The sequence below is a fragment of the Giraffa tippelskirchi genome, chromosome 2, assembly GCF_054371585.1.
Source record: "Giraffa tippelskirchi isolate mGirTip1 chromosome 2, T2T-mGirTip1v1.2.pri, whole genome shotgun sequence".
In the NCBI taxonomy this organism is placed as follows: Eukaryota; Metazoa; Chordata; class Mammalia; order Artiodactyla; family Giraffidae; genus Giraffa; species Giraffa tippelskirchi.
Window position 1 is genome coordinate 237,722,207 of NC_137276.1, and position 25,603 is coordinate 237,747,809.

The 25,603-nt window shown below is 41.3% G+C and overlaps 2 long non-coding RNA genes across 2 annotated transcripts in view; one reads left to right on the plus strand and one right to left on the minus strand.

Annotated features, from left to right (window-relative positions):
• Window positions 1-19,197, minus strand: part of LOC145533014 (uncharacterized) — a 46,069-nt gene extending 26,872 nt beyond the window's left edge. The window contains exons 1-4 of the long non-coding RNA XR_014073766.1: window positions 15,379-19,197; window positions 14,198-14,238; window positions 11,189-11,241; window positions 10,764-10,990 (exon numbers count right to left, since the gene is read on the minus strand). This is a non-coding gene — a long non-coding RNA (uncharacterized LOC145533014). The remainder of the gene's footprint in view (window positions 1-10,763; window positions 10,991-11,188; window positions 11,242-14,197; window positions 14,239-15,378) is intronic.
• The window catches only part of LOC145533012 (uncharacterized), a 32,038-nt gene continuing 16,727 nt past the window's right edge, over window positions 10,293-25,603 (plus strand). Inside the window, exons 1-3 of the long non-coding RNA XR_014073760.1 lie at window positions 10,293-10,608; window positions 10,945-11,039; window positions 13,084-13,344. This is a non-coding gene — a long non-coding RNA (uncharacterized LOC145533012). The remainder of the gene's footprint in view (window positions 10,609-10,944; window positions 11,040-13,083; window positions 13,345-25,603) is intronic.

The following is a 25,603-nucleotide window of genomic DNA, read 5'->3' on the forward strand; positions in this document are numbered from 1 at the left end:
ATGTAAGTATATTACTTAATTTGTCTGGAATTCATTTTTCTCATCAGCAAAATGAGGATAGCAATGGACAATCTAATGGAATATTGTGAGGATTAAATGAGATCATACAAATGAAGGGCCCTGCATCTACACGCTTCCCTTCACACATCGGCCCCTTTCCCTCCCACTGGAGATGACTCTCTGCACATAGCCAAGGGAGCTGGCAGCAGGTTTACAACTCACAACCCCTGATGCCTCCAGCCAAAAACTATAAGAAAAGACATTATTAGTCCTGATGGAACATTCTGAAAAGCAAATCCTAGGTCACATTCCCAACCATAAAATGGAAGTAGAAATAGGGGAAGAAGAATGGCTGGGCGAGGCGGGGCGCAGGGCGGGGCGCTGGTAGGGGGAGGGGGAGGGGCGCAGGGCGGGCGCTGGGCGGGGCGCTGGTAGGGGTGGGGGGCGGGGCGCTGGTAGGGGTAGGGGGCGGGGCGAAGGGCGGGGCGCTGAGTGGGGTAGGGGGGCGGGGTGGGGTGGGGTAGGGGGGCGGGGGGGGTGGGGTAGGGGGGCGGGGTGGGGTGGGGTGGGGGCGGGGCGCTGGTAGGGGTAGGGGGCGGGGCACAGGGCGGGCGCTGGTAGGGGTGGAGCGGGGGTGGGGTAGGGGTGGAGCAGGGGTGGGGTAGGGGTGGAGCTGGGGTGGGGTAGGGGTGGAGCTGGGGTGGGGTAGGGGGCGGGGCGGGGTGGGGTAGGGGGCGGGGCGGGGTGAGGTCTGCCGGTTCTTCCTGCTGGGCCCAGGAAGGTCCCTAAGTATAGATTCAGCTCGAGTTTGAAGACCTGAGAACCAGCAGACCGGATGGTATAAGTTCCAGTCCAAGTCGGAGTCCAATGGCAGGAAAAGACCACTGTGCAAGCTGTTCTGTGAAGCTTTTCCTGTGGCTCCAGGCCGAATCCCTTTCTTCTAGATCTTCAAACTCGGACTGGAACTATACTTAGGCTCCTTCCTGGGTCCCCAGATTGCCAAGTACAGCTCTTGGGGCTTCTCAGCTTCCATAATCATGTGACCTGATAATTCATATAATCTCTTTAATGTATTTGAGTTCTGTTTCTCTGAAGGACCCAGACTAACCCTTAGTTTACATTGCTTCTCAAATTAATGATTTTGTGCTTGAGCAAAACTTTCTCCATTCACAGTCCTTTTATGGCTCCAAACTGTACTCAAATTAGGATGTACTCAAATCTAGGATGCTTAGCGCTTTAACTTTGATGAGCTCAGCTAGAAGGTGATCATGAGCATTCAATGAACGACAGGAAGCTGAGACTGAGGGAACTTGGGGCAGGGGCAGAGAGGAAGGGAGTAGCCAGAGGTGCAGCATGCGCTGTTCTGGAGTCTTCCAGGAGGAGAGGATTCTGTGGAATGGCAGTGACGGTGACATCCGGTATCTCAAGAAATGGAATAGTCAGTATGACGCTCCATCAGTGTGACAAGTCTAGATGACTCGTCCATTTGTAACAGACTTCCAGAGAGCCATGGGCTGCATGTAGTGGGCGCAAGGGAGGAGGGGCGGTCCGGAACCCGGAAAATCTCAATCAAGTGGGCTGACTCTTTGGACAAGGTCCTACCCAGATCCCGCAGAGGGCCTGGAGGGTTAAGTAGGAACCACCGAATATGTGCTCAGCATATACCATGGGAGTGAAGAGAATACAGCAGCTCGCTGGAAATGGGGGTACGCAGGGCTCATCCCAGTGATCCCACGTGTAATTCTACACCCTTACCAACCCAGTGGTAGTATCTGTTCTGTTGCAGCTCTTTTAATGTAACCCAATGAAGGAGTTCCCAGAATCTAACAATCAGATGAATTATGTGAACCATCCTCTTGTAACCATTACAGATCTATAGTCTTCCAAAGGGGACTGCAACATGATAGGGTCAAGAATTGCATAGACTAGAACCTCAAAGAGAGGAAATGGAGATGGTTCATTATGAAATAAATATCAGAAATTAGAATCAGGGACCATCCCTTTTCATACTGGCAGTAAAAGAAACATTAGGTGCCCAGGCCAGAACTGGCATGAGACAAGCAAGGGGTCTAGAATGTGTGCACCAGGTGCCTTTCTTGTTTTCTCAAGTAAGTGCCCCTAGGTTGGCAGTGTCAACACAGTAGTGGCCTTATTGGTTAGTAGTATTGACCCAAAGATATTTGGTGAAAAACCTAAGAAATGCAGGGGAAGCACAGCCTTCAAACGAGATTTTTTAGAAGTGAGACAGGCAGAGGGAAGGGAGAATAGAATAGAGTAGACAGCAAGCTCTGCATAGAGGTGCTCGGGGGCCCAGGGGCAACAGCAGAGGGGAACAGCGGTACTGCGGTAGGAGAGCCGCGGACGTTCTCACAGGAGATGCGGGAGACTGTGAGGGGCTCGGCGCAAGTGGGTGCAAGGCTGGCTTGTAAAGACAGCCCGATGCCAAGAGAAATGCATGTCAGTGACCTAACAGGTGAACTCGTGTGTGTGTGTGTGTGTGTGTGTGTGTGTGTGTGTGCGCGCGCGTGTGATTTACCAGGAAATAACCAGTGTCCTATATAAACAGAGATTTCTGGGCTTTGTCGTATTATACTCTATGGCCATGCATTTGTCTTTTGCCCTTGCACTCGGGTTTAAGTCGGGCGCCCTCCCATCGCGATCTTGGGTAAGCTGCTTAACACATCTGTGCCTCAGTTCATCCGTAAAGTGGGGCTTACTCTGCCTATGGTTGTTGTGAAATCTAAATGAATTATTAAGTGTAAAGTGCTTGGAATAGCATCTGGCTTATCTTACAACAGTCAACAAATACTATTGTTGCCACCACTATTGTTATTAGTAGTAGCAGTGGCATACGAATCTATTACAGCAATATCAAAATATGTTGTACATAACAATGACTGTAGCTCTTTAGTAAATCATTAAATATGTTCACTCAAGAGTACCTACAAATATACAGTGGATGTTGGAATGATATCTGTCAAATTGTGTTTAACTACTTAAGGTTGGAGTTTAAAAGTTTTAATATTTGCTTATGTGGAAACTTAACCGCCTTAACTATGTCATTTCTATATAGTGTTGGAAAATTGAGATGTCACCATGAACAGGTATGAAATATTTGTTAAAAAAGAATCTACAGGAATTGGTATTGGATTGGCATAGAGCAGGGGTTGGGTGTGGAAGAAAGAAGAATCAAGGGTGATATCACAGATATCATAAATGGTGGCTGCTCCCTGAACAAAGGTGAAGATAAACAGGTTGGGTGAAGTGGAGAACCATGAGTTCAGGACACATTAAATCTGAGACATAATGAATCATACAAAGGGAAATGCTAAACGTGTGGTTGGAGTCAAGTAAAATAACTAGACTCGGGACATAAATCTGTGGATCTTCAGAATACAGGCAATAACTTGAGCCATAAGAATAGATGGCATATCTCAGTAAAACATAAAGAGGGAAAGAAGGAATTGCATGTCAACCTAAGAAAAAGTATAAAATGTTGATGGTTGCAGATATGTAAACTCATGTATTTTGAGTCTCCCAGGTGATTCTGCTAATGAACCAGGCAGGAAACCACCACTTTATAGTATTTTTTTGAATAAACTTTCTGACAAAGTTACTTCTCCCATGGTTCAAATAATTCCACAGATGTTGAGAAGGGGCATATGCCTCTCAAAATACTCAGCAAAAATAATTACTGAGAGAACTCATGAAAAAAATCATTAAGGCAATAGAGAAATACAATAATATAATGTACATAATGAAATATTATATAATAAATGTGCATAATAAAATACACACTAAAATGTGTGTTTTGTAACTAAGCTTCTTACAAAGAGTTGACTAATTGGGTAGATATCAACATACTGGACTGAACAAATATCCTGTTTTCTTCTACCAACCATTTGAGACTAGATAATTAAACGTTCTCAAAAAGTATATGTATTTCTCCCCAAAGCTTGAACCAAACCTCCTAGATCCTGTTAGTGTCAGAAGGAATCATGAAGGGGCAGATGGAAACTCTAAAATGGAACAGTAATTACAGTAAAAGAGAATAACTATTATTTATAATTATATGCCTCTCAAGAGTTCTTTCCTTCCAGTTCTAGAGGTTTCACCCCTTCTGAGGTAGAGTACTTGTAAATACTAGGGAAGTAAGACAGATTTAAAGGTTATCTGTCAGGAGGTGGAGGCATATACTTCACAAACTTCCGTAGCTTCATGAAAGGAGACTGAAAAACACAGTAAATGTCATCTTAAGAAACAGGTGCCCTAAGTCAGAATGAATATGAATAATTTATTTAAATATTAAATTTTAGGGTGATAGCTGTAACATTTAATGGATAATAAAGAAGCATAAAAAGTAGTTTTACTCAATAAAAAAGAATGAAATTTTGCCATTTGCAGCAACATAGACTTGGAGGGAATTATGTTAAGTGAAATAAGTCAAAGGAAGACAAATACTGTATGATATCACTTATATGTGGAATCTAAAAAATACAACAAACTAGTGAATGTAACAAAAAAGAAGCAGACTCACATATATGGAGAACAAACCAGTGGTTACCTGTGAGGAGAGGGGAGTGGGAAAGGGCAATATGGAGGTAGGGGATTAAGAAGTACAAACTATTATATTGTGTGTATAATAAGCAAAAAAAAAAAAAAGTCTTCAGTTCAGTTGCTTAGTTGTGTCCGACGCTCTGCAACCCCATGGACTGCAGTGCTCCAGGCTTCCTTGTCCATAACCAACTCCCGGAGCTTGCCCAAACTCATGTTCATCAACTTGGTGATGCCATCCAACCATCTCATCCTCTGTCATCCCCTTCTCCTCCTGCCCTCAATCTTTGCCAGCATCAGGGTCTTTTCAGATGAGTCAGTTCTTTGCATCAGGTGGCCAAAATATTGGGAGTTTCAGCATCAGTCCTTCCAATGAACACTCAGGACTTATTTTCTTTAGGATGGACTGGTTGGATCCCCTTGCTATCCAAGGGCCTCTCAAGAGTCTTCTCCAACATCACAGTTCAAAAGCATCAGTTTTTCAGTGCTGAGCTTTCTTTATAGTCCAACTCTCACATCCATACATGACTACTGGAAAAACTATAGCCTTGACTAGACGGACCTTTGTCGGCAAAGTAATGCCTCTACTTTTTAATATGCTGTCTAGGTTGTCCATAGCTTTTCTTCCAAGAAGCAAGCATCTTAATTTCATGGCTGCAGGTAGGGGATTAAGAAGTGCAAACTATTATATTATATTATATTTATTATATTATATTATATTATATATATAATAAGCAAAAAACAAAACAAAGCAGGTAATATAGCCAATATTTTATAATGACTGTAAATGGAGTGTGTTGTGTTAGTTGCTCAGTTGTGTCTGACTCTTTGCGACCCCATGGACTGTAGCCCACCAGGTTCCTCTGTCCATGGGATTCTCCAGACAAGAATACTGCAGTGGGTAGCCGTTCCCTTCTCCAGGGGATCTTTCCTTGCATTGCAGGCCGATTCTTTACCGTCTGAGCTACAGGGAAGCCCCTCTAAAAGAGTTACTCAGGGACTCTTTCCCAAACTCTGGTACTCTTGTCAATGCAGTTATGTGTGGCCCTCCTTTGTATTCTTGAGTAAATAGTCACCCCATTGATTATTACCCATTATTCAAAATACCATAAACTAATAGGATGAGGAATCTTAAAAAAAAAAAGTTTCACGCCAAATAATCTGCTAAAGTTAAGGGATATTCATAAACAGATTTGGCAGTCAGAAAACAAATAAGAACACCCATTCAATGGGGAGAATTTTTTCACTTTAACCTCTACCAAATAAGGAGGCAACTCCAGAGAGACTTCAGATCTCTCAGCATCATCTCTCTTGATAATCTAATTCTCTCACAATACTCATGTTGATGTAGGTGACCCCCAAATTCAGACTTCTTTCCTAATCTCTTATTCTCATTTTCGGTGACCAGCTGGATATCTTCACCTAGACCATCCTAAACTCACCCTGTTCAAAATTGATTGCATCCTCTTCCTTGGAAAACCTGCACCTGCCCTTGTGTTTTCTTTTTCTGTTTATGTCTTCACCTCCTTTTCTCACTTATAAACTGTAAATCTCAGATCTATCTTTGTCTCTTCCTCTTCTTTGCCTCCATCAGATGCTGTAAACTGTGTAATTTTAGCTTCCCAGTTGTCAAGCCCTGAACTTTTCTCTCAATAGAGTCTGATGTTTGTTCCATCTTCCCAATTTCCTCTGCCATTTCTACCTCTAGTTCTTGTTATCTCCTACCAAGATTAGTGTTGCAGCCACTGCATTTAATATCCTCTGCACAGGGAGACGTTTGAGGAGGCTAGTAAAACTTAGATTTCAGGACCCAGCATTCACGTGAGCCCCTTCCAATGTCCTGTACCTAATGTCAAATTCTTTCTTGAGGAGCACCCCATAATTATTTAAGCTTCAGGCCCTCAGCACACCATATTTCCTGAGGCATGACTAACCATGCCAATCTCTAAGTCAGTGGCCCACCATCAACCCACCCAAGTTGACTACATAATAAACTGGAAGCCATAAAACTCCTAGAAGAATAGGCAGAATACTCTGATATAAATCAGAGTAATATCTCCGGGAGAAATATCAATAACCTCAGATATGCGGATGACACCACCCTTATGGCAGAAAGGGAAGAAGAACTAAAGAGCATCTTGATGAAGGTGAAAGAGGAGAGTGAAAAAGTTGGCTTAAAGCTCAACGTTCAGAAAACTAAGATCATGGCATCTGGTCCCATCACTTCATGGGAAATAGATGGGGAAACAGTGGAAACAGTGTCAGACTTTATTTTTTTGGACTCCAGAATCACTGCTGATGGTGACTGCAGCCATGAAATTAAAAGACGCTTACTCCTTGGAAGGAAGGTTATGGTCAACCTAGATAGCATATTTAAAAGCAGAGACATTACTTTGCCAACAAAAGTCCGTCTAGTCAAGGCTATGGTTTTTCCAGTGGTCATGTATGGATGTGAGAGTTGGACGGTGAAGAAAGCTGAGTGCCGAAGAATTGATGCTTTTGAACTGTGGTGTTGGAGAAGACTCTTGAGAGTCCCTTGGATTGCAAGGAGATCCAATCAATCCATCCTAAAAGAGATCAATCCTGGCTGTTCACTGGAAGGTCTGATGTTGAAGCTGAAACTCCAATACTTTGGCCACCTCATGCGAAGGGTTGACTCATTGTAAAAGACCCTAATGCTGGGTAGGATTGGGGGCGGGAGGAGAAGGGGACGACAGAGGATGAGATGGTTGGATGGCATCACTGACTCAATGGACATGGGTTTGGGTAAACTCCGGGAGTTGGTGATGGACAGGGAGGCCTGGCATGCTGCAATTCATGGGGTCACAAAGAGTCGGACACGACTGAGCGACTGAACTGAACTGAACTAAGGACATACTTATTTTTATTTATATCCCCTAGGTCTCAATCAAGTCAAAATGACATTTAATTCTATATTTACTTGAGTAATACAACCTAGATGTCTACCTCTTATGATAAATCTCTCAGAGCCAACTAATAATGTACCAATTTCTGACAAAAAGCCCCTTTTAATTCTGCATAAAAGATTCTTTAATCCAATTTTATTTATTCAGTAGTCACAATATGAATATGAACTGACCTGGAGAGTTGATTTGGTGTTTTTAAAAGATCCAAAGTGTTTCCAATGGCAACCAGAGAATCAACTTGACATCTCAGACTATGAAAACCTTAGAGTTCATCCATATGATGAGCTCAGCATAGAACTGGGAGGTTTATGGCATTTTAATCACTGATAATTTGGGTTGTTGCTGATGAGAAGACTTTCATGTGAAGAACTTGGAGAGGGTTTCAAGGAGAGTTGCCAAGGTAATTAAAACAGCCTTGTAAATTGGTCTGAAGAATACGTCAGGCTGCCAAAGCGACCATCAGCCTATCTGACCCTCTCCTGACCACCCCCATCTATTCATCGGGTGATCTCAGCCTTAATTGAAATTGACAACACAATGATGACAAAAATGTGTCATGGCTCATGCAGTAAACACCGCTTCACAATCCGGAGAGAATGCGACACTGAATGATGGGACAGGTCGTTTGTCGACCTTCCAAGTTTCTGAAAGGCCACCTAAAACAGATGGTTGTTGATCAGTTGCTCAGTCCTATCCAACTCTTTGTGACCCCATGGACTGCAGCATGTCAGGCGTCCCTGTCCTTCACCATCTCCTGGAGATTGCTCAAATCCCTGTCCATTGAGTCAGTGATGCCATCCAACCATCTAAAAAAGGCAATCTACCTTAAACAATGCACTGAGAATTAAAACAATGTGATAGCCAAACTTGAGCATTATTAAATGTATATGACAGAAAGCGTTAGTCACTCAGTTGTGTCCGACTCTTTGCAACGCCATGGACTGTAGCCAACCAGGCTCCTGGGTCCATAGGATTTCACCGGCAAGAATCCTGGAGTGGGTTGCCAGTACCTTCTCCAGGGGATCTTCCTGACCCAGGAATCAAACCCAGGTCTCCTTCACTGCAGGCAGATTCTTTACCATCTGAGTCACCATATAAATGTATATAGGAGAAGGTAAAGTAGAAGAAATTAAATCCCCAAAAACCCTAAGTGGGAAAACCTAGGGTATACGGATATAAATATAACCTTGACTGAGTAGCATGGAGAAGGCAATGGCACCCCACTCCAGTACTCTTGCCTGGAAAATCCCATGGACGGAGGAGCCTGGTAGGCTACATGGGAGCTTCCCTGACGGCTCAGTGGTAAAGAATCTGCCTGCAGTGCAGGAGATGCATTTTTGATCCCTGGGTGAGGAAGATCCCCTGGACAAGGAAATGGCAACCCATTCCAGGATTCTTGCCCTCAAAGTCCCATGGAGAGAGGAGCCTGGTGGGTAATAGTCCATGGGGTCCCAAAGAGTCAGACGTGACTTAGCGACTAAACAGTATAGCATGGAGAAGAGATGGTGGGGGAGGAGAAAGCACACTCATGGTGAGATGGAGGAGGAGGAAGGAGAGATAGGGGAGGCAGAGCGCTAACATATACTGGGCTCCAGCCTCCATACAGCGAGCTGCTGCAGGCTCTCAAGTGTCTCACGTAATCTTCACAGGACCAATGAGAACATGGAGACTCAGAGCTGGAGTCTCAACCAGAGTCTCATGCCAGAGAGTGACGGAACAGTATGCCTAACTAGCCTAAAGCTGTATGACTTCGAAGCCAATACTCCTTCCACCCCCAGATTCTCAGTCAACAAGGAATTTATTTAAGGGCACTAAATGACAGAATCCCCTGGAGTAGGAAGTGGCAACCCACTCCAGTGTTCTTGCCTGGGAAATTCCATGGACAAGAAGAGCCTGGTGGGCTACAGTCCACGGGGCCGCAAAGAGTCGGACACGACTGAGCGACTGAGCACAACACGGGACAGACAGCAAAATACACAGTCTTATGCAAAACAGTCATTTCACATGCACAAGGGTGGGTCTATTTTCCAAAGTCAAGTGTGTTGTAGAGGTGAGGCATTTGTACAGAGTGGTTAAGAATACAAGATCCAGAATAGGTAGAAAAAAAAATTGAATCTTAGTTACATCACTTCCTAGTTCTGTGATCTTCGGCAATTTACTATTCATCTTGGAGCTTCAATTTCCCCATCAGAAAAGTGAGAACAGTTATGCCTAGATGATTAGATGATGAAAGGATGACATTACACAATACAGAATGCTTAATATAGAATTCTGCACACAGAAGTTAATACATGTAAACTATAATAATCCATTTTATTCTCTCTTCTACATATTTGATTATTAAAATGGCCATGACTTTTTTCTTTTGTAAAATCGCTTTGAAAGTGAAAGTCACTCTGTCATTGTTTGTGACCTCATGGACTATACAGTCCATGTAGTTCTCTAGGCCAGAATATGGCGTGGGTAGCCTTTCGCTTCTCCAGGGTATCTTCCCAAACCAGGAATCGAATCCAGGTCTCCCGCGCTGCAGGCAGATTCTTTACCAGCTGAGCCACCAGGGAAGCCCCAGAATACTGGACTGGGTAGCCTCTCCCTTCTCCAGAGGATCGTCCAGACCCAAGAATCGAACCAGGGTCTCCTGCATTGCAGGTGGATTCTTTACCAACTGAGGTATCAGGGAAGCCCCAAAACAGCTTTAATGAGGGGTAATTTATGCATCACAGACTCCCCTCACTGTATATGTACAGCTCAATAATCTTTATTAAATCACAGAATTATACAACCATCTCCAGAATTCAGAACATTCCCCTCATTCCAAAAACAAATCCCTTGCTATTTGTGCTCATCCCCATTCCCACCACCAACTCCAGGGAACCAAAGATCTTCTTTCTGTCCCTACTGTTATTCTAGACTGTAACAAAGGTCAACTCCACTAAGAAAAGTATTTTAACACTAATTAAATATTAATATTTTAAACACGTGGCCAAAAAATTAACGTCAACATCTCTCCAGCCCTGGGATGAGTCCTCTCTGAAATCTATGCCAAACATCACAAATCTGGAAAAGGGTGACCCTGCCCTTCAGAAGTTTGAAGATACGAGTTATTGAACAGTCTCCAGAGCTAAAGGTAATTATTTTTCCAACATCATTCCCCTGGTTTGCCTTTTCCCCACTTGCATCCATTGGTGTCGTCCCTCATTTTTGTCTTTTCCGTTCCTACTTATCAATCCCTCCCCCCACCACACACAGCTTCCCTTTCCTTTTGAACTTCCTTCTACCAACCTGGGGACTCCAGCTGACGTTTCTAGGGCTGGTCTTCCGCAAATGTCCTTCAAATGACTCTTTCCCTGTAGCCTTGAATGGCCCTCTTAGGAATGCATTTCTTGAGTTAAACAAAATAGCTTGTTTCTAAAGGCAAATATGCTTTTAGGAAGGAAAGCACATTGCTACTCATTTGTATAAGTTAACAGATCAGAAATCCAGCAGCAAGCGATTCCAGAGTGTGCCGACTGTGGGAAGAAGGATTGTGTGTTCAGAAACAGGAGGTCAGACTGAAAGGTAAATTTCATGATTTTGCTCCATAATATTTCCCAAAGAATCATCCCATGTTTGTATCCTGCACTCCTACTTCTTAACAAACTTACCTGTCCGCTGTCACATGATGGCCACCTTTGTGTTTTCTAAACTAAATAATATGACCAACTTACCCTTGAGAAGGTGGAAATGGCTGACACAGTACACATCTCAAGATGTGAGCCTCCTAGGAAAACAGAGCATGGAGATAAAACACAGACCTTAGCATCAAACGGCCTAAGATGGAAAACAAGCAGTCCTCTATTTCAGTCCTAAATGCCACAAGATGAAATGCTAGAAGTTTATTTACGCTAATAAAAATTACCTGTGCATTTTCTTTCTGAAATCAGATTGGACCATGAAGGTACAACCCTTCACCAGCTTATTATACCCCCTCATTCCACCACGTCACCCTGTCACTATGGAACCACCACCGGAACCCATGTTTAGAAGGTAGAATTTAAGACATCCAATTCCATTCAGCATTTTCTCACAAGCCTAAGGAGTGATGTGTTAGTCACTCAGTCGTGTCCGACTCTTTGCAACCCTATGGATTGTAACCTGCCAGGCATCTCTGTCCATGGGATTTTCCCTGCAGGAATGCTGGAGTGGGTGGCCATTCCCTTCTCCAGGGGATCTTCCCGACCCAGGAATCGAACCCAGGTCTCCTGCATTGCAGGCGGATTCTTTGACCACCAGCAGCACCTGGGAGGCCTGACACAGCCCGTGTCTCTAGGGTCTGTGTGAGAAGCTGCAGCCAAGAGCGTAGTCTTGTTTCCACTTCATCCAGATTCTGCTGTATACTCAGCTATTGTCTCGGGCTCCTTGCATAAATAGATTTAGGGATATTAGTCTCCAGCTAAATTACTTTATGAAACTTGAAATTACCTTCAGTACCAGTGTTATCTTTTTTTGAGAAATCAACTGCTGAATAACAAAGTCTAGCTAAACATCATCTTACTTACGGATTTCAGCCACAAAAGGATTTTCCATGTATATTACCAACCCAACCCACCTGTTCTCTATCCCGTTTGAAGGCAGAAGCCATAAAACATTAAGTCCAAGAATTCTACTATGAAATAATGTATTCTATACAAATAACTCACAGACACATAAAACAAATTTACTTTTACCATAGGAGGAAGAAGAGGGGGAGGGATAAATTAGGAGTTGGGGATTAACAGATACACACTACCATATATATATATATATATATATATTTATTTATTTATTTATTTATAAATATTTATTAAAATAGATAAACAACATGCACCTACTGTATGGCACAGGAGCTATTCAGTATCATGTAATAACATACAATGGAAAAGAATCTGAATGCTTATATGTATATATGAGCAGTGTATATATTATTGTTGTTGTTGTTCAGCCGCTCAGTCATGTCTGACTCTTGCGACCCCATGGACTGCAACACACCAGGCTTCCCTGTCCTTCACTGTCTCCTGGAGCTTGCTCAAACTGATGCCCATCGAGTCTGTGACTCCATCCACCCATCTCATCCTCTGTCACCCGCTTCTTCTCCTGCCCTCCATCTTTCCCAGAATCAGGGTCTTTTCCCATGAATCGGTGCTTTGCATCAAGTGACCAAAGTATATATATATAAAAAATATATATATATAAATTGAGTCATTTTGTTGTATACCAGAAACTAATACAACATTGTAAATCAAGTGTACTTCAATTTTAAAATAAAAATGAAAGTATTCTTCCCTGAAAATTCTGTATCAGTTCTTTGGTCCTTCCCTTTTTTTCCTCACAAGTATAGCTGAAAACCAGCGAGACTCAGATGTGTTGCCTTGGTCTGTGGTTCCTCTCATGGTTGCCCGTGACTGAAAGCTTTCTAAGCCCACTTGGGCCTCACATCAACCTGAGGAACTAGACCGCAGCCCACGCACCTCACACCTGTGTTTTCCCCGCTGCCAGACTTTCACGCCCACACCTTATTACTAAAGCAATTTAAAGACTGTATTCTGAAAAGAAAACTCCTCTGCCTGTTATTTTTCCTTTCGAGGTTTCTCACCTCAGTCGGACGGAACACTGGCCTCCCGTGAGCAGGCTGATGAAGCCCCGGTGCCGAGCCGCGAGCGCGCGCTCCATCGTTCCGTCTACCAGCCTTTAGTGGCAGTTACCCACCGGCCTGTCTGCTGCTCCTTCTAGACAGTTTCTCTCGCGCGCATGTCTCTAAATTACGAGGCATCTGACACAACGCCTGCTGCACGGAAAGCGCTCAGAAGCGTGTGTGGAGCACACGGCCCACAGCACACACTGCCCGGTGGGTAACCCGGCTCTGACACCTAACCTTTGTTCTCCCTACTTCAGCAAGCGCTATGCGCCTAAACGCGGACATGGTGTGTGCGTCAGCCGCTCAGTCGTGTCAGACACTGCAACCCCATGGACTGTATGCCACGCGCTCTGTCCATGGCGCTCTCCAGGCAAGAATACTGGACTGAGCTGCCATTTCCTACTCCAGGGGTTCTTCCTGAAACAGGGGTCGGACCCGGGTCTCCTGCAATGCAGGTAGATTCTTTACCATCTGAGACACCAGGAAAACCCCCAAATATGAATATTATTATATTGCTCAGTTGGCTTTTTCTATCTATCTTCTGTTCCAGGTAATTTCCTTTATTTTTCTGAGTATATCCTTCCCAGGTGACTCAGCTGTAAAGAATCTGCCTGCAACACAGCAGATGCAGGGAGGTTCAATCCCTGGATCAGAAAGATCCTCTGGAGGAGGAAACGGCAACTCACTCCGGTATCCTTGTCCGGGAAATCCCATGGACAGAGGAGCCTGGCAGGCTACAGTCCGTGGGGTCACAAGAGTCAGACATGACTTAGTGAAATTCCAAGAGGCTACCTTTCCTCCCAAAACTGCCACTACTTTAGTGTTACACCTTCTAAATATGTACTCTGTCTCCCTCTTCTCTTTTTCTCTCCTGAGTTCATATTCATGCTTTCCATTTCTTTATTTCTTTGTGCTGTATTCTAAGACAAATTTCTTTAGCTTGAGTTCTCACCAGTATCCACTGCCTCACCTATTAAATTTTCCCAATACCATATCTCTAACTTAACAGTGAAAAGTCCAAATGTATAGAGTTTGATGAGTTTTAGCAAATGTATATACCCACCTTTCTATCCAAGAACTCAATTTATTACCCACAGATCCATGCTGAAAGAATTAAAAAAATGAACTTCAGAAAAAAGAAAATGAAACCCAAAGGAATAGATACTTGTATAAATATTATAGAAAATATTCTTAAGTCTAAATAAAGTAAACTTTAAAAATTTTTTTGTTTGTTAAAATATTCAAAATGATCTGAAACTAAAATTCTAGTTGAAATCAAGATTGGAGACAGAGAAAAGGAAGAAAGAAAAAGAGAAAAAACATACTATATTTTTCACATTATTTAAAGGAAGGCTATAGAAATACTACTTAACTCTACATATCAGAACAATGCATTTAAGTGTGCATGTTAAAGTCTAAGAGGAATCATGGTTGAAAACTGAAAAAGTGGAGACCACATCAGAGCAGTTTGGTAAAGCCATCATCAGAAGGTAATATCTGAGCTAAGACCCAAAGGTTGAGAAGGATCTTGTGATGCAAAGATCTAGGGAAAGCATATTTTATTTAGGCAGAGGAAATAGCATGTGAAAGGTCTGGGGCATCAAAAGGATTGGCATGTTTGAGAACCAAAAAGGAAGCCAGTATAGCTGAAGAAGCCAAGAGTGAGAAAGAAGCACTTGGATCTGAAAGGTAGGAAAGAGTCAGACCATGTGAGGCATTTACACAATGTTAAAGGGTTTGAGACTTCTGTAGTGGTCCAGTGGTTAAGAATACGCCTGCCAATGCAGGGGACATGGGTTTAATCGCTGGTCTGGGAATATCCCAAGTGCCAGGAAGCAACTAAGCCCATGCACCACAGCTACTGACCCCATGCTCTGGAGCCTGTGCCCTGCAGTAAAAGAAGCCACCACGGTGACAAGCCCACCGGCTGCAACTAGAGAAAGCCTATGCACAGCAATGACAACCCAGAGCAACCATAAATAAGTAAACAAAGTTTTTTAAACAAAAAAGTTTAGATTTTATTCTATTTTTTAACATTTATTTACGTTTAGTTGGAGGATAATTGCTTCACGATATTGTGCTGGTTTCCGCCACATATCAGCACGCGTCAGCTGTAGGTGGGTGCACGTCCCCTCCTTCCCACCCCATCCCACCCCCTAGGTTATCGCAGAGCACCGGATTTCAGCTCCCTGCATCACAGAGTGAAGTCCCACCGGCTATCTAATTTTATATACGGTAATGTACCTGTTTCAGTGCTGCTCTCTCAGCTCATCCCACTTCCCCAATGGTGTCCACAAGTCTGTCCTCTGTGTCTGCATCTCCACTGCTGCCCTGCAAATAGGTTCATCAGTATCACCTTTCTATGAACAGATTCCATATACATGTGTTAATAGATGATGTCTGTTTTTCTCTTTGACTCACTTCACTCTGTAATATAGGCTCTAGGTTCCATCCACCTTATCAGAACTGAGTCAAACGTGTTCCTTTTTATGGCTGAGTAATATTCCACTGTGCATACGTACCACAGTTTCTTTATCCATTCAGCTGTCAGTGGACATCTAGGTTGCTTACATGTCCTAGCTATTGTAAATACAGTGCTGCAATGAACATTGGGGTACACGTGTCTTTTTCAGTTACAGTTTCCTCAGGGTATATACCCAGTAGTGAGATTGTTGGGTCATATGGGGGTTTATTCCTAGTTTTTTAAGGACTCTCCATATTGTTCTCCATAGAGGCTGCATCAACTTACATTCCCACCAATAGGGCAAGTTCCCTTTTCTCCACACCCTAACCAGCTTTTATTGTTTGTAGGTTTTCTTGATGATGGCCTTTCTGACCAGGGTGTGATGATAGCTCATTGTAGTTTTGATTTGCATTTCTTTAATAATGAGCAATGTTGAGGATGACCCTGAAGTGGGTTTTTGTTTGTTTTACTGACATTTAGTTGATTTACCATGTTATATACATTTCAGATATACAACATAGCTGTTGTTGTTCAGTCACCCAGTCATGTCTGACTCTTTGCGACCCCATGGACAGCAGCACTCCAGGCCTTCCCGTCCCTCATCATCTCCCAAAGTTTGCCCAAGTTCACGTTCATTGCACTGGTGATGCTGTCCAGCCATCTCATCTTCTGATGCCCTCTTCTCCTTCTGCCCTCAATCTTTCCCAGCATCAGGGTCTTTTCCAGTGAGTCAGCTGTTGGCATCAGGTGACCAAAATACTGGAGCTTCAGCTTCAGCATCAGTACTTCCAGTGAATATTCAGGATTGATCTCCCTTGAGATTGACTGTTTTGATCTCCTTGCTGTCCAAGGGATGTTCAGGAGTCTTCTCCAGCACCACAGTTTGAAGGCATCAATTCTTTGGTATTCTTCCTTCTTTACAGTCCAGCTCTGGCAACCATATGTGACCACTTTGAAGACCATAGCCTTGACTACATGGACCTTTGTCAGCAGAGTAATGTCTGCTTTTCAACACACTGCCTAGGTTTGTCATCGCTTTCCTGCCAAGAAGCAATTGTCTTCTGATTTCATGGCTGCGATCACCATCCACAGTGATTTTGGAGCCCAAGAAGAGGAAATCTGTCATTACTTCCAGCTTTCCCCCTTGTATTTGTCATGTAGTGTTGGGGCCAGATGCCATGGTCTTAGTTTTTTTAGTATTTAGTCTTAAGCTGTCTCTTTCACTCTCCTCCTTCACGCTCATCAAGAGGCTCTTCGCTTTCTGCCATTAGAGTGGTATCATCCACATATCTGAGGTTGTTGATGTTTCTCCCTCCTATCTTGATTCTGGCTTGTAGCTCATCCAGCCCAGCATTTCTCATGATGTGCTCAGCATATTAGTTAAAACAAACAGGGTGACAGCAGACAGCCGTATTGTACTCTTTTCTCAATCTTCAACAAATCAGGTGTTCCAAACAGGGATCTGACTGTTGCTCTTGACCCACATACAGGTTTCTCAGGAGACAGGTAAAATGGTCTGGTATTCACATCTTTCTAAGAGATTTCCATAGTTTGTCGTGATCTACACAGTCAAAGGCTTTAGCGTAGTCAATAAAACAGAGATAGATGTTTTTCTGAAATTCCCTTGCTTTTTCTATAATTCAGCAAATGTTGGCAATTTGATCTCTAGTTCCTCTTCCTTTTCTAAACCCAGCTTTGACATCTGGAAGTTCTTGGTTCACAAAATGCTGAAGCCTAGCATGCAAGATTTTAAGCATGACCGTACTAGCATGGGAGATGAGTGCGATCGTCCGACGGTTAGCACATTCTTTGGCACTACCCTCCTCGGGAGCTGGGATGAGGACTGACCTGTCCCCTCTGGCCCAGCCACTTCATTCGCTCGGGACAGTTGGTACTTCTCCTCCACTCTTCCCCAGGAGCATACTGGGCCACTTCAGACCTGGGGGACTCGTCTTTTGGTGTCATATCTTTCTGGCCTTTTATACAGTTCGTGAGGGTCTCACAGCAAGTATACTGGGGTGGTTTGCCAATCCCTCCTCCAGTGGATCACGTTTTGTTAGAACTCTCTGCTATGACCCGTCCATCTTGGGTGGCCCTGCACGGCATGGCTCATAGTTTCATTGAGTTACACAAGCCCCTTTGTCACGACAAGGCAGTGATCCATGAAGGTGCTTTTTGTTTAAAGTGGGTTTTGTTTGTTTGTTTTATTGACATATAGTTGATTTACAATATTATGTACATTTCAGGTGTACAACATACTGAGTCACAATTTTTAAAGGTTATACTCCATTTAAAGTTATTATAAAATATTGGTTGTATTCCCTGTGTTGTACAATATATCTTGTAGCTCGTTTATTTTGTACATAGTAGTTCATACTTCTTAATTCCCCATCTTGCCCCTTCTCCTTCCCTGTCCCCACTGGACTAGTTTGTTCTCTATATCTGTGAGCCTGTTTCTTTTTTGCTGATATTCATTAATTTGTTTCATTTTTTAGATTCCACATATAAGTAATATCATACAGTATTTGTACTTCTCTTGCATTTATCTGATCATTAGCATCTCTTCACATGCCTGTTGGATAACTGTATGTCTTCTTTAGAAAAAAAAGTCTATTTAGTTCTTCTGCCCATTTTTAAATGGGGTTGTTTGGTTTTTTGATGTTGAGTTGTATGAACTGTCTACAGATTTTAGATATTAGCCCCTTATCAATCATATTATTTGCAAATATTTCCTCTCATTTAGTAGGTTGTCATTTCATATTGCTGATGGTTTCCTTTGCTATAAAAAAACTTTTAAGTCTAATTAGGTCCCATTTGTTTCTTTTTGCTTTTGTTACCTTTGCCTTGGAAGACAAAAAATCATTGCTACCATATATGTCAAAAAGTATTCTGCCTATGCTTTCTTCCAGGAGTTGTATGGCTTCAGGTCTTACATACAGGTTGTTATTCCATTTTGAGTTTATTTTGTGTATGGTGTTAAAGAATGTTCTAATTTCATTCTTTTCCATGTATCTGTCTAGTTGTCCCAGCATCACTTATTGAAGAGACTGCCTTTTGCCCATTGTATGTTCTTGCCTCTTTTGTCATAGATTAATTGACCATAATTAACTGAATGGGTTATAAAATCATTATGTAGAACAAGTTACAGAGAAAGAAAAGTGGAATCCAAGAGACTAAGTCAGAGATTATGGGGATTGGATTGGGAGATGGCAGTGGAGACAGAGAGAACTTTCAGAGGGAAAGCTGGTGGTCCCTGGTGATGGGCTGGATATGAGGGTGAGGGAAAGGAGGAAGCTAAAGGTGATTCCTGGTTTCTCATTTTTACAGTTGGGTGAATCATTTTCACAGTTGGGTAAAAGGTTTCTACAGTTGAGTGAGTGGATTTTATAATTAGATGGTCCTTACTGAGTTGGGGAAGGAATTCATTGGAGAAAAGAACAGGAGATGAGAAACCACAGAACTCCTTCAAATGCATCCAGCTGCCCTTTCAGATGCCATGTGCAGGCGTCTGTCTTCAAACCTGGGATTCTTTTTTTATTGAACTATAGTTGATTTACAATGTTGTGTTAGTTTCAAATGGACCGCAAAGTGATTCAGTTATCATATATACATATATAGTATACAAATATATACACATATTATTTTTCAGATTCTTTTCCATTATAGATTATTACATGATACTGAATATAGTTCCCTGTGTTATACAGTTGGGCCTCATTGTTCATCTATACAATAGTGAGTATCTCAATCAGATATGAAGAAATCAAAAGTTTTACAGACAAGAAAAGCCTGAGAGAATTCAGCACCACGCAACCAGCTCTTCAACAAATGCTAAAAGATATGCTCTAGACAGGAAACACAGAAAAGGTTTATAAAATTGAACCCAAAATGGCAAAGTAAATGGTAATGGGATCATACTTATCAATAATTACCTTAAATATAAATGGGTTGAATGTCCCAACCAATAGACAAAGACTGGCTGAATGGATACAAAAATAAGACCCTTATGTATGCTGTCTACAAGAGACCCACCTCAAACCAAGGGACACATACAGACTGAAAGTGAAGGGCTGGAAAAAGATATTTCATGCAAATGGAGACCAAAAGAAAGTTAAGAGTAGCAATATTCATATCAGATAAAATAGATTTTGAAATAAAGACTGAGAAAATAGACAAAGAAGGACACAACATAATGATCAAAGGATCAGTCCAAGAAGAAGATATAACAATTATAAATATATAAGCACCCAACATAAAAGCACCTCAACACGTAAGGCAAATGCTAACAAGCATAAAAGGGGAAATTAACAGTAACACAGTAATAGTGAGGGACTTTACTACCCCCACTCACACCTATGGATAGATCAACCAATCAGAAAATTAGCAAGGAAACACAACCTTTAAATGATACAAAGGACCAGTTACACCTAATTGATATCTATAGGACATTTCACCCCAAAACAATGAATTTCACCTTTTTCTCAAGTGCACACGGAACATTCTCCAGGATAGATCACATCCTGGGGCCATAAATCTAGTCTTGGTAAACTCAAAAAAATTGAAACCATTTCAAGCATCTTTTCTGATCACAATGAGGTAAGATTAGATGTCAACTACACTGAACTGAACAGGAAAAAACTATTAAAAATACAAACATATGGAGGCTAAACAACATGCTTCTGAATAACCAACAAATCATGGAAGAAATCAAAAAGGAAATCAAAATATACATAGAAACAAATGAAAATGAAAACACAGCAACCCAAAACCTATGGGATTCAGTAAAAGCAGTGCTAAGAGGAAGGTTCATAGTAATACAAGCTTACCTCAAGAAACAAGTATTAGTTGCTTAGTCATGTCCGACTCTTTGCAGTTCCATGGATTGTCGCCCACCAGGCTCCTCTGTCCATGGAATTCTCTAGGCAAGAATACTAGAGCGGGTTGCCATTCCCTTCTCCAGGGGATCTTCCAGACCCAGGGATTGAACCTGGGTCTCCTGCATTGCAGGCAGATTCTTTACCATCTGAGCCAATTAATAACCTAATTTTACACCTAAAGCAACTAGAAAAAGAAGAAATGAAGAACCCCAAAGTTAGTAGAAGGAAAGAAATCATAAAAATCAGAGCAAAAATAATGAAAAAGAAAAAAGGAGACGATAGCAAAAATGTAAAAGCTGATTCTTTGAGAAGATAAATAAAATAGACAGACCCTTAGCCAGACTCAACAAGAAAAAAAAGGAAGAATCAAATCAACAAAATCAGAAATGAAAATGGAGAAATCACAACAGACAACACAGAAATACAAAGGATCATAAGAGACTACTATCAGCAACTATATGCCAATAAAATGGACAACTTGGAAGAAAGGGACGAATTCTTAGAAAATTACAATCTTAGAAAATTATAATTATAAAATTATGAACCAGGAAGAAATAGAAAATCTTAACAGACTCATCATAAGCAAAAAAATCAAAACTGTAACCAAAAATCTTCCAACAAACAAAAGCCCAGGACCAGATGGCTTCACAGGTGAATTCTACCAAAAATTTAGAGAAGAATTAACACCTATTCTACTCAAACTCTTACAGAAAATTGCAGAGGAAGGCAAACTGCCAAACTCATTCTATGAGGTCACCATCACCCTAATACCAAAACCAGACAAAGATGCCACAAAAAAGAAAACTACAGGCCAATATCACTGATGAACATAGATGCAAAAATCCTCAACAAGATTCTAGCAAATAGAATCCAACAACATATTAAAAAGATCATACATCATGACCAAGTGGGCTTTAACCAAGGGATGCAAGGATTCTTCAATATTTGCAAATCAATCAATGTGATACACTACATTAACAAATTGAAAGATAAAAGCCATATGATTATCTCAATAGATGCAGAGAAAGTCTTTGACAAAATTCAACACCCATTTATGATAACAACTCTCCAGAAAGCAAGCATAGAAGGAACATACCTCAACATAATAAAAGCCATATATGATAAACACACAGCAAACATTATCCTCAATGGTGAAAAACTGAAAGCATTTCCCCTAAAGTCAGAAACAAGACAAGGGTGCCCACTCTCACCACTACCATTCAACATAGTTTTGGAAGTTTTAGCCACAGCAATCAGAGAAGAAAAAGAAATAAAAGGAATCCAGGTTGGAAAAGAAGTAAAACTCTCACTGTTTGCAGATGACATGATCCTCTACACAGAAAACCCTAAAGGCTCCACCAGAAAATTACTAGGGCTAATCAATGAACATAGTAAAGTTGCAGGATATAAAATTAATACATAGAAATCCCTTGCATTCCAATACACTAACAATGGGAAAACAGAAAGAGAAATTAAGGAAACAATTCCATTCACCACTGCAATGAAAAGCATAAAATACTTAGGAATAAATCTATCTAAAGAAACAAAAGACTTATATATAGAAAACTATAAAACACTGATGAAAGAAATCAAAGGGGACAAAAATAGATGGAGAAATATACCATGTTCATGGATCGGAAGAATCAATATAGTGAAAATGAGTATACTACCCAAAGCAATCAAAGATTCAATGCAATCCCTATCAAGCTACCAACAGTATTTTTCACAGAACTAGAACAAATAATTTCACAATTTGTATGGAAATACAAAAAACCTCGAATAGTCAAAGCAATCTTGAGAAAGAATGGAACTGGAGGAATCAACCTGCCTGACTTCAGACTATACTACAAAGCTACAGTCATCAAGACAGTATGGTACTGGCACAAAGACAGAAATATAGATCAATGGAACAAAATAGAAAGCCTAGAGATAAGTCCACGCATCTATGGACACCTTATCTTTGACAAAGTAGGCAAAAATATACAATGGAGAAAAGACAATCTCTTTAACAAGTGGTGCTGGGAAAACTGGTCAACCACCTGTAAAAGAATGAAACTAGAACACGCTCTAACACCATACACAAAAATAAATTCAAAATGGATTAAAGATCTAAATGTAAGAACAGAAACTATAAAACTCCTAGAGGAAAACAGGCAGAACACTGACATAAATCACAGCAGGATCCTCTATGACCCCCCTCCCAGAGTAATGGAAACAAAAGCAAAAATAAACAAATGGGACCTAATTAAACTTAAAAGCTTTTGCACAACGAAGGAAACTATAAGCAAGGTAAAAAGACAGCCTTCAGAATGGGAGAAAATAATAGCAAATGAAGCAACAGACAAAGAATTAATCAAAAATATACAAGCAGCTCATACAACTCAATATCAGAAAAATAAACGACCCAATCAAAAAATGGGCCAAAGAACTAAACAGACATTTCTCCAAAGAAGACATACAGATGGCTAACAAACACATGAAAAGATGCTCAACATCACTCATTATCAGAGAAATGCAAATCAAAACCACCGTGAGGACCATCTCACGCCAGTCAGAATGGCTGCTATCAAAAAAATCTACAAACAATAAATGCTGGAGAGGGTGTGGAGAAAAGGGAACCCTCTTACACTGTTGGTGGGAATGCAAACTGGTACAGCCACTATGGAGAACAGTGTGGAGATTCCTTTAAAAACTGGAAATAGAACTGCCATACAACTCACCAATCCCACTGCTGGGCATACACACCAAGGAAACCAGAATTGAAAGAGACACATGTACCCCAATGTTCATTGCAGCACTGTTTACAATAGCTGGGACATGGAAGTAACCTAGATGTCCATTGGCAGATGAATGGATAAGAAAGTTGTGGTACATATACACAATGCAAAATTACTCAGCTTTTAAAAGAACACATTTGAGTCAGTTCTAATGAGGTGGATGAAACTGGAGCCCATTATACGGAGTGAAGTAAGTCATAAAGAAAAACACCAGTATAGTATATTAACACATATATATGGAATTTAGAAAGATGTTAATGAAGACCCTATATGCGAGACACCAAAAGAGACACAGATTTAAAAACATACTTTCGTACTCTGTGGGAGAAGGCAAGGGTGGGATGCTTTGAGAGAATAGCATTGAAACATGTATATTACCATACGTGAAAGAGATGACCAGTCCAAGTTCGATGCATGAAACAGGGCACGCAAAGCTGGTGCTCTGGGACAACCCAGAGGGATGGAGTGGGGAGGGAGGTGGGAGTGGGGTTCAGGACTGGGACACATGTGCACCATGGCTGATTCTTGTCGATGTATGGCAGAAACCACCACAACATCGTAAAGTAATTACTCTCCAATTAAAATAAATTAATTTTTACAAAAAAATTTTAAAGTAGTGAGCATCTATTCATCCCAAATTCCTATTTCATTCCTCCCCATCCCCTTTCCCCTTTGGTAACCATAAATTGCTTTCTATGTCTATGAGTCTATTTCTGTTTTGTGAATGATTTCATTTATATCATTTTTTAAGATTCAGTACAAAAGCAATTCCCATGTGTTCCTCCACCAACATGGTAACATAAACTTTGATTTCTCTGGATACCACACTACCTTCTTATGAGCTCCGAAGACAGAGTACAAGATACCTTGAATTCCCTCACCAAAAGGTGTCATTCTGACCTGTGGTAGGTGCACAAATTAGAATTAGTTTCACAACACCCAACTGAAGTTTAGCACTTCCTCCAACTATGAATGTAGACAACAAACTGCAGCATTATTCACAGTACCTGTGACTGTGTTAAAAATACAATTACAAATATTTTCATATCACATCAGAGGTGTTGCTGGTATCTCAAAATGTTATTTATGCTCATCACTATTTTAGAAACATACCAGCTATTTGACCTGACACTGAATCTTTTTAATGTTATTAAATAAATGATATTTCATATCACAGCGTTTTCTTTAAGATTTGATAACTCTATTTCAGTAGAATTGATTTACTTTGTATTCCTATACATTTTGTTTTATGTATTTAAAAACATTATTCTGAAAAGAAATTCACAGGGTTCACCACATTCCTAAAGTTTGTCGAGTGCTTAAAACATGCCGACATCCTCTTAGCAATACATAAGTTTTCATTAAACAAATAAAAGTAAATTTCATGGGTTACTGGGCAGCAGGTGGTTACAGAGTTATGGACCAGGAAGCCCAGGTAGTGCAGAAAAGCAAATGAAAAAGAAAACAGGAAAAATATAATTTCACTAAATAAAATCCCAGGATGTGTGATATGATCCCACTAATGCCTGTTTATATAATCATATGCTTATTTATAAAGTGAAATTGTGAAACAGTAACAAATTTTAAATCTCTTAAAAGTGTTGGAAATCACTCTCTCCTAACACTATCTTGAGAGTTTAAAAATAAAATACTCTTAATAAAAAGCCATAGCTAGGGCATCTGCAGAAAGACCAACCACAGTAAATTTACCCACTGAGACTATACATTCTGCCTTTCTCTGAGCATAAAACCAGTCCCAAGTTACTGAATTGCAGGAAATTTTCATTAAAAAAAAGAAAAAATAAGACAGGTGAGAATTTAAGGAAAACATTATCATCTGCGCTGTGAAAATCTCTTTCAAAAAAGTTACAGCTTCTTGGCAGCTCACTTGAGAACAATAAAAACAAAAAGTGGCAAGTAATATATTATAAGATAGAGAAAGCCAGACCACACCTTCAGAGTCCACCAGGGTCTTTCCCGGGATCCTCCATCACCCACAGACCTCTCAGCATGGGTGCTGCTCTCTGAATTCACCAGGTCTGAGGACTATCCCCTTTCATCAGCTAAGTCCAGAGTGGGCCTCAGTCTTTCCAGGTTATCCTTCCTGCAAAGAAATAAAGTCATAGGTTAGACTGCAGGCACCATCCACTAAGCTCCCATACACCCTGCACCCATTTTTCTTACTGCAGCCAAAATCGTTGTTTCTAAAACCCAAGTGTGATTCTCTCAGACTCTCCCTCCAAAAGCATTTAGGCTGCCTGTGCACGGGTGCTCAGTCGCTCAGTCGCGTCCACCTCTTTGCAACCCCACGGACTGTGGCCCTCCAGGCTCCTCTGTCCATGGAATTTTCC